Source organism: Acomys russatus, chromosome X (genome assembly GCF_903995435.1).
Source record: "Acomys russatus chromosome X, mAcoRus1.1, whole genome shotgun sequence".
Taxonomy (NCBI): Eukaryota; Metazoa; Chordata; class Mammalia; order Rodentia; family Muridae; genus Acomys; species Acomys russatus.
Window position 1 is genome coordinate 69,799,135 of NC_067169.1, and position 8,692 is coordinate 69,807,826.

An 8,692-nucleotide genomic window follows, 5' to 3' on the forward strand; every position below is an offset into this window, starting at 1 on the left:
TGAGGCACCAGAGTACGTGTGAAAGTCATATCCCACTCTCCACTCAACTGTGGAGAATGTTCTACCCATCTTGGTAGGGGTTTAAAGTTTACCTCCTGTATTGTCCTTGGCTGGTGCCTTAGTTTGAGCAGGATCCCTGGGCCAAAATCTGCCTATCATAATGTTCTACTTGTAGGTTTCTAGGGCCTTCTGTATCCTTCTACTTTGCTATTCTCCCATGCTTCTCTCATCTAGAGTCCCAATATGAGCATATACAGGGGGAGAAGTCCCCCTCAGGAACAGTCATAGAGGAGGGGGTAAGGGGAAAATGGGAGGGAGGGAAGAATGGGAGGATACAAGGGATGGGATAACCATAGAGATGTAACAAGAATAAATTAATAAAAAAATTTAATAAAAAAAACTTATCCAAGTCAACCAAAAAGAGGAAAGATAATATGCAAACTAATAAAATTAGAAATAAACAGAGTAAATAAGCACAGACACTAAGGAAATACAAAGAATCATAAGGACACACTTTGGAAATCTGTATTCAAACAAGTTGAAAAACTTTTAAAATTGGAAAATTTTCAAAATACATATCATTTCCTAAAACTAAATCGAGATCATATAAGAAATTTATACAGATCTATAACCCCTATTGGAAAAAGCAGTCATTAAAAGTCTCCCAAGCAATAAAAGTCAAAGAGCCACATGCTTTGAGCACAAAATTCTACCATAATTTTAAAGAAGAGTTAATCCTAGAACTCCTCAAATTATTCCACAAAATAGAAACAGAAGGAATACTGCCCAATTCATTTTATGAGGATGTATTTACCCTGATACCCAAACCACATAAAGACACAACAACAACAACAAAAAGAGAATTACAGATAAAATTTCCTTATGAACATAGACACAGAAATTCTCAATAAAATGCTTGCAAACTGAATCCAGGGAATGCAAGAACACATGAAAAAAAAGATTGTCTGCCATAGTAATGTATACTTCATTATAGAGATAGATGCAGGGACGGTTCAAATATATTAATTGATAATTCTAATCTATCACATAAAAAAAAACAGAAAGACAAATTCACATTGCTATCTCATTAGATACAGAAATGGCCATTGACAAGAACCAAAATTCTTTCCTGGTAAAAGCCCTAAAGAGATTAAAGAGGCAAAGGACAGACCTCAGCATGACAGAGGCAGTGTACAGCAAATCCATAGGCAATATCAACTGAAATGGAGAGAAATTCAAAGCAATTATGCTAAGATCAGCAAGAAGACAAGATTTTTCACTCTATTTCTAGTTAATCTAAGAAGCTTTAGCTAAAGCAGCAACAACAGCAAAAGATAACAAGGGGATACAAATTGGAAAGGAAGAATTCCAAGCATCAGATACAAAATTAACTCACAAAAAATTGGTAGCCCTCTTATATACAAACGACAAGTGAACTGAGATAGAACTGATGGAAACACATTTCACAGTAGCCTGCAATAATATAAGCTGTCTTGGGAAAACTCTAAGAAAGCAAATAAACATTTGTATCATCAAACCTTTAATTGACTAAAGAAAGAAATTGAAGAAGATATAAGAAGATGGAAACATCGCCTATGCTTATGGTTCAGTAGGAGTAATATAGTAAACTGGCCATCATACCAAAAGCAATCTATAGATTCAGTGCTATCCCTAGATGAATTTTAACAAAATTGCTATCTAAAACAATGGTCTTTAGCTTCATATAGAAATAGAGGGGGGAAAAGATAGTTAAAACAATACAGAATAATAAAAGAAATTCTGGAAGTTAAGACCATCCCTGATTTCAAGTTGTACTATAGAGCTATAATAATAAAAACAACATGATGTTGACACAAAAACAGACATGTTGGTCAATAAAATAGAATTCAAGACACATAAATACAAACAGAGAGAGAGAGAGAGAGAGAGAGAGAGAGAGAGAGAGAGATCTGATTTTTGATAAAGACTATAAGTACATGCTGAAAAAAGAGTGCATCTTCAACAAATGGTGGTAGTAAAACTAGATAGCTGCGTGCAGAAAAATTCAAATAGATTCATATTTATCACCCTGTACAAAATGCAACTTCACATGGATCACATGACTCAACACAAAAACAGATACACTGAGCCTGGAAATGTGGCACTCTTCTGTAATCTCAGCACTTGAGGAAGCAGGGGCAGGTGGATCTCTGTGAGTTCCGGGTTAGCCTCATCTACAAAGTGAGTCCAGGGAAGTCAATACTACACATAGAAACCCTGTTATGAAAATAAAATAAAATAAACAAATACACAAAAAGAGATACACTGAACATGGGAGAAGAAAATATGAGGAATAACCTTGAGCTCATTGGCTCAAGAAAAGACTTTCTGAACAGAAATCCATTAACACAGGCACTAAAATCAGAAATAACAAGTGGTACTTTGTGAACCTGAAAAGCTGTAAGGCAAAGAATGATGTCAATTTGGCAAAGTAGCAGCTTACAGTATTTTAGCAAAGTAAATATCTGATAGATGGCTAATATCTAGAATAAATAAATAGATATATGGATAAACACATTGAACATCAAGAAAACTAATAATCAGACAAAAATCATGGTCCATATCTAAACAGAATTTTCAAAAGAGGAAGCTCAAATGATTGAGAAACAAAGTAATGATAAACATCCTTAGACATCACGGTAATGCAAATCAAGAGTACTTTTTGAAATCATCTTAAAATCATCAGGATAACGAAGATCAATAAAACAAATGACAGCTCTTGCTGGTGAGGTGATAAAGACTCCATATATACACTGCTGGAGAAAATACAAGCTTGTATACCTACTATGAATTCCAGTGTGGTGGTTCCTCAGGTCACTAGAAATGGATCTACTTCAAGACTCGGCTGTACCCCTTCTGGAATATACCCAAAGGATACTTCATCTTACCACAGAGATACTTATTCAATGAAGTTCATTGCTGCTCTATTCAGAATAGCCAAACTTTGGAAATAACCAAGATGACCCTCAACAGAAAAGTAGGTAAAGAAAACATAGTGTATTTCACAGTAAAGTACAACTCAACTTTTTAAATAAAAAAAAAATGAAATTCTGAAATTTGCATAAAATTGATAGAACTATAAAAATCATTTTGACTGAGGTAACTCAGACCCAGAAAGATGAGTATGGCTGGCATTCGTGTATATGTTGATATTAGCTGTTAGGTCTATGATAAATAAGCCATAATCTATAGAAGTACAGAGGTTATGTATTTAGTAAGGGACTAGGGCATGAAGACAGATCTCTCTCCTAAAGGAAAATAGAATAGATAGTTATGGGTAGATGATGAAACTGGACTGGGAAGGTCAAATGGAAAGGAGAAAGGAAAAGGGTAAGCAGGGATGGAGTATCAGGAGAGACAGCTAAAAAATAAAGACCACTTAAATGGTAGTTTGGGAATTTAATTCAGTAGACACATCTTAAAATGTCGATATATATGAAGACAATCTAAATGAAATTACTGAGTAATGAGGGAGATAGAGCCATAACTGCCCATCTTGTAACCAGCGGAATGTCTCAGCATTAAGGCTATGTTACATCTGATTGAATTATTTGTCAAACACATCTCTAGTGAATACCAAAAAACTGAGTCTGTTAACAAGACTATATGTTGCTCTCTTCACACTGACCAGAAAACTCCATTGCTGAAGATATCACCTAAAAAACCCATTAAACATGGAGAAATAGAGTTGGTACCTAAATATATTCTTCAAGCCTACATAGTAACATCTTTGATAGAAAACTGTACACTACATGCTACCAAAGGAAAAATGTAAATACAAACATAGAAATGAACCTTTTGATCTATAATCATGTTTACAAGTTAGGCTATTACAATGGTAGCATAAAGTTTGTAGGAATAATCAAACAATATCTGATTTGACTAACATCATGAGGTTGAACTCATATCTGACACTACTTTGGTTAACATAAATTAGAGACTATCCCAGAAACAGGGTAAAACAAAATACCACTTTTCTAAAAAAAAAAAAAAAAAAAAAAAAAGAAAGAAAGAAAGAAAGAAAGAAAGAAAGAAAATTTTCTGCACTTCTAAATCAGTACATTGCTCAGTCTTTATCAGAAAAGCTTCCCCTACAGCAGATGAAAAGAAATGTAGAGATTCAAAACCAAACATTAAGCATTTGTATTTTAAATATTCAATTTTTGTCTCTGATACCTACAATTGAATTTTAAACTGGATGCTATATAAAAAGATGTGACTATAGAAAGGTGACTATGATAGGGAATGAGGTGACTTGAGTGATAATAGAATCTATTACCTCATATATTTGAGTGTCTAGTTATCATTTGATTGGAACTATTAAAGAAGGATTAGGATGTATGGCTTTGGTGAAGGATATATGTCACTGGGATCAAGGTCTAAGGGTTTAAAGACCCATGGCTTCCAGTTTCTCTCTCTCTCTCTCTCTCTCTCTCTCTCTCTCTCTCTGTGTGTGTGTGTGTGTGTGTGTGTGTGTGTGTGTGTGTCCTTGATTGTTGTCTTAGCAAGTTATCTTTTAGCTAGTATTCCAGCACTATGCTTGCCTGAATTTTGTCTTGTTCCTCACCATGATGGTTATAGACTAACCCGCTGACCATCTAAAAATGTAAAGATGCCTCAAATTAAGTTATTTGTAAAATAAGTTGCATTAGTCATACTATTTTGTCACTGCAATAGCAAAATAGCTAACACAGAAGTTGGTAATAGAAGTGAGTTATTTCTGTGACAGGCTGGACCATGCTGTACTTTGCAGAGATGTAGATGATTTGAATACTGTGGCCTCAAAAAGTGGTCAAATTTTGTAAATAGAATTAAATGGCCATACCATTAAGAGCTTCATAGACAGTAATTATGAGTGCAATGTGTACTATTTAAGTCCAGATCAAGAGGCTTTAAAGGAGAAGAATATTAGCAACTGGGCTAGGGACAATCCATTCCTGTGGTATTTTGGCAAAGTATGTGACTAATTTTTGCTGTTCTCCTGATAATCCTCCTGAGGTTAAATTGAAAAAATTTCATTAACTAATTTCATTGTCAGAGGAGACTGTAAGTCATTCAAATATTGATTCTGATGTCTGGATATTATTGATAAGTCTTATGAAAATCTATAATGAAAAAGAGCCATGAAAGCAAAAATAAATACAAAATGCCCAGTTTGAGGAGAAAAAGAGCACCAAGTTTAATGTTGAATCCTTGATTTGTGATGAAAGATGTAACTAGAAATGGATTAAAGAGAGTATCATGACAGGACTCCACTTAGCTAATCTTGCAACTTGTGAAAAATATATGGCTGAAGAAATTGTCTATTCTCAATGAACAACAACATATCAAAGCTTATAAAAACTTATTTCAAGAAGAATGAATGTATTCAGAAATAAGCCTCTGAAATGACAATTAAATCTGGCAACAACAACAAAAAAAGATACTTCTACAATTCTCTACTCATCCCTGTTCCAGAGAAATCCACATCTTCTCATGCAGTGCCAGTGTCATCCCTTAACATGATGGTGAAGGCTGGGGTAAATGGATTTGGCCATGTTGGGGGCCTATTTACCAGGTGTGGCTCCTTATCTGGCAAAGTGGATATTTTTGCCATCAATGTTCCTTTCCTTGACATCACCCACATGGTCTACATGTTCCAATATAACTCTTTCCATGGCAAACTCAATGGCACAGCCAAGGCTGAGAATGGGAAGCTTGTCATAAATGAGAAGCCAATCACCATATTCTAGGAGCGAGATCCCTCTAACATCAAATGGGCTGATGCAGTTGCCAAGTATGTTGTGGCATTTACTGGTGTCTTCACCACCATGGAGAAAACCAGGGCCCACTTGAAGGATGAGGACAAAGGGGTTATCATCTCCTTGTCTTTTGCTGATGCCCCCATGTTTGCAATGGATGTGAACTATGAGAAATATGACAAATCACTCAAAATTGTTAGCAATGCTTCCTGTACCACCAACTGCTTAGCCTCCCCTGGCCAAGGTCATCCATGGCCATTTTGAAATAGTGGAAAGACTCATGACCACAGTCCATGCCATCATGGCTACCAAAAGATTATGGATGGCTCCTCTGGAAAGCTGTGCCTTGATGTCCATGTTGTCCAGAATATCATCTCTATATCCACTGGCAGTGCCAAGGCTGTGGGCAAGGGTATCCCAGAGCTGAATGGGAAGTTCACTGGCATGGCCTTCTGTGTTTCTACGTAAAATGTGTCCATCATGGATCTGAAATTCCAACTGGAGAAGGCATCCAAGTATAAGGGCTTCAAAATGGGGGTAAATCAGCCATCAAAGGGCTCACTTAAGGACATCCTGGGCTACATGAGGACTAGATTGTCTCCTACAACTTTAACAGCAACTTCCACTCTTACCCCTTTTATGCTGAGGTTGGCATTGCTCTCAATGACAAGTTTGTAAAGCCCGTTTCCTGGTATTACAATGAATATGACTACAGCAATGGGGTGGTGGACCTCATGGCCTCCATGGCCTCCAAGGAGTGAGAAGCCATGGACCACCCACCCCAGAAAGGTCATGAGACCAAGAGAGAGGCCCTCAGCTGATGCGGATTTCCTGTTCCAACTCAGCCCCTGACAATGGCATCTCCCCTCACAGTTTTCATCCTATACTTCCAGCGTAATGGGAGGGGACCAGAGAGCCCTACTCTCATGAATACCATCAATACAGTTCACTGCACCTAATAAAAGAAAGATACTTCCACTGTAAATATCAGGATATGAAGGATTTGATAGAGAAAAGGGGAAAAAACTGAAGCTCCTAGGCAAAAAGGAGATAATTAAATACAGGAGAAGAAGGTACATAAGAATAAGGTATAATAACAATATTGATTGTTAAAAAGCCACAATAAAGCACATGATTAACTACCTAAATGTAAAAAACTGTTAACATATAATTCAATATTTATTCATACATAGTTTTTAATGAACTTTTTTCATCTGGGCTAAAGGTGCTTCTTCCAAGAATCAAAGACCACCCAACAAAAACCCCAAAAACTAGACATTGAGAAACCCAATTTTGAGTTGTTGGGCAGGACTCTTGGAGAGATATACAAAGCCTAATGCTGATTGTTGATGCTCCTGGTTCCCCTTATGAGTTGGAAGTTAAGTCCCTATTGCTGCAGACATCATGTACTTTAAAAACAAGACCCAGTGACCCTGAGGTGGAACTGACGTGAATATTCCCTCCCAGGTGACTAGTTTTTATTGTACCAGAGTGCATCATGCAAGCTTCCAATAGAGAGAGGCAGATAACAGTCCTACTTACCTATGATGCCAATGAAATGTATCAATGGCCAGCATGGCTATAGATGCACTACTTGCACACATATCTTGCCAGTATCCTATATCTCTTTACTTAGGTTTAAAACATGGTCAACAAAAAAGATAACACAACTAGTGCTGGAAACCTAGCTAACAGCACAGTACTAGTGAAATGATTATTGAAGGACAATCTACACTCATCTGTTGCTAAGTTTGTTAATTAGTAGCACTATGTGATTATATAAGGTTTTTGAATTTTTTTCTTAACACTAATGGAAACTGTACAACTCTCTACTGAATAAAAACTTGATGAAGACAGAAATACAGATAGAAATTAAAGACTCCCTCTAACTCAATGAAAATGAATGTGCAACATACCCAAACTAAGAGGACACATATACCCAAACATAAAGGCACTATAAAAATGGTGTTAAGAGAAAAATTCAAAAACCTTATATAATCACGTAGTGTTTATATAAAGAAATCACATAGTAGCAATTTAACAGATCACCTGGAAGCTCAATAATATAAAAAAGCAAGCATAACCAAGAGAAGAAGAGAGCAGGACATAATCAAACAGATATGAAATCATGAAAATAGGAACAAAGAGAAGAATACAAAAAAAATCAATGAAAGAAAGAGTTGATATTTTAAGAAAATAAACAAGAAAGACAAATCCTTACCAAACTAACTGGAACACACAAACAGAGAGAATATCCAAATAAATAAATCAGCAATGAATGGGGAGACACAGAGTATCATTAGCTCAAACTTTTTAAAAATCTATACTCCACAAAATTGAAAAATTGCAAAGAAATGAGTAATTTTCTTGGTAGATACCACTAAGCAAAATTAAATTTTGATGGGTAAACAACTTTATAAATATGTAACCCCTAAAGAAATAGAAGCAGTCATTAAAATCTCCAGATCAAAAAGAAAAGAAAAAGAAAAAAGCCCAAAGCCATAGAGTTTTAGTGCAGAATTCTACAAATTTAAAAGGCAGAGTTAATGTCAATACTTGTAGGTTTTGACCTTTTCCAAACCTACATTATTTGGACTTCTTTTATGCTTACACCTCCCTTCCAACTCACCTACCCTAGATAGAAAAGACATTAATAGGACCAGGAGAAGTAGACCATTTTTGACTCATTTCCTAGATGCGGTTACCCTGGCATAGTTGGCAGGATTTCAGCAGACCAGCAATTCAACCGAAGTTGATTTGGGAACCTGGAACAGCAGGCAGAACCTGGAGTCTAGAAGCATTTTCTGGAGTGGTCCTCTCTTGGAGGATGTCAAAGTGGAGCGTTGGATAGCCAAAGAATACCAAGACCCAAAAATCCCTGCTTCCTGTGTGCTAAGATGTGTTTCATCTGG

At 36.2% G+C, this 8,692-nt stretch overlaps 1 pseudogene; it reads left to right on the forward strand.

The window, feature by feature from the left end:
• Positions 1-5,543: 5,543 nt before the first annotated feature.
• On the forward strand, positions 5,544-6,541 carry LOC127184923 (glyceraldehyde-3-phosphate dehydrogenase-like; annotated as a pseudogene).
• Positions 6,542-8,692: the final 2,151 nt, after the last annotated feature.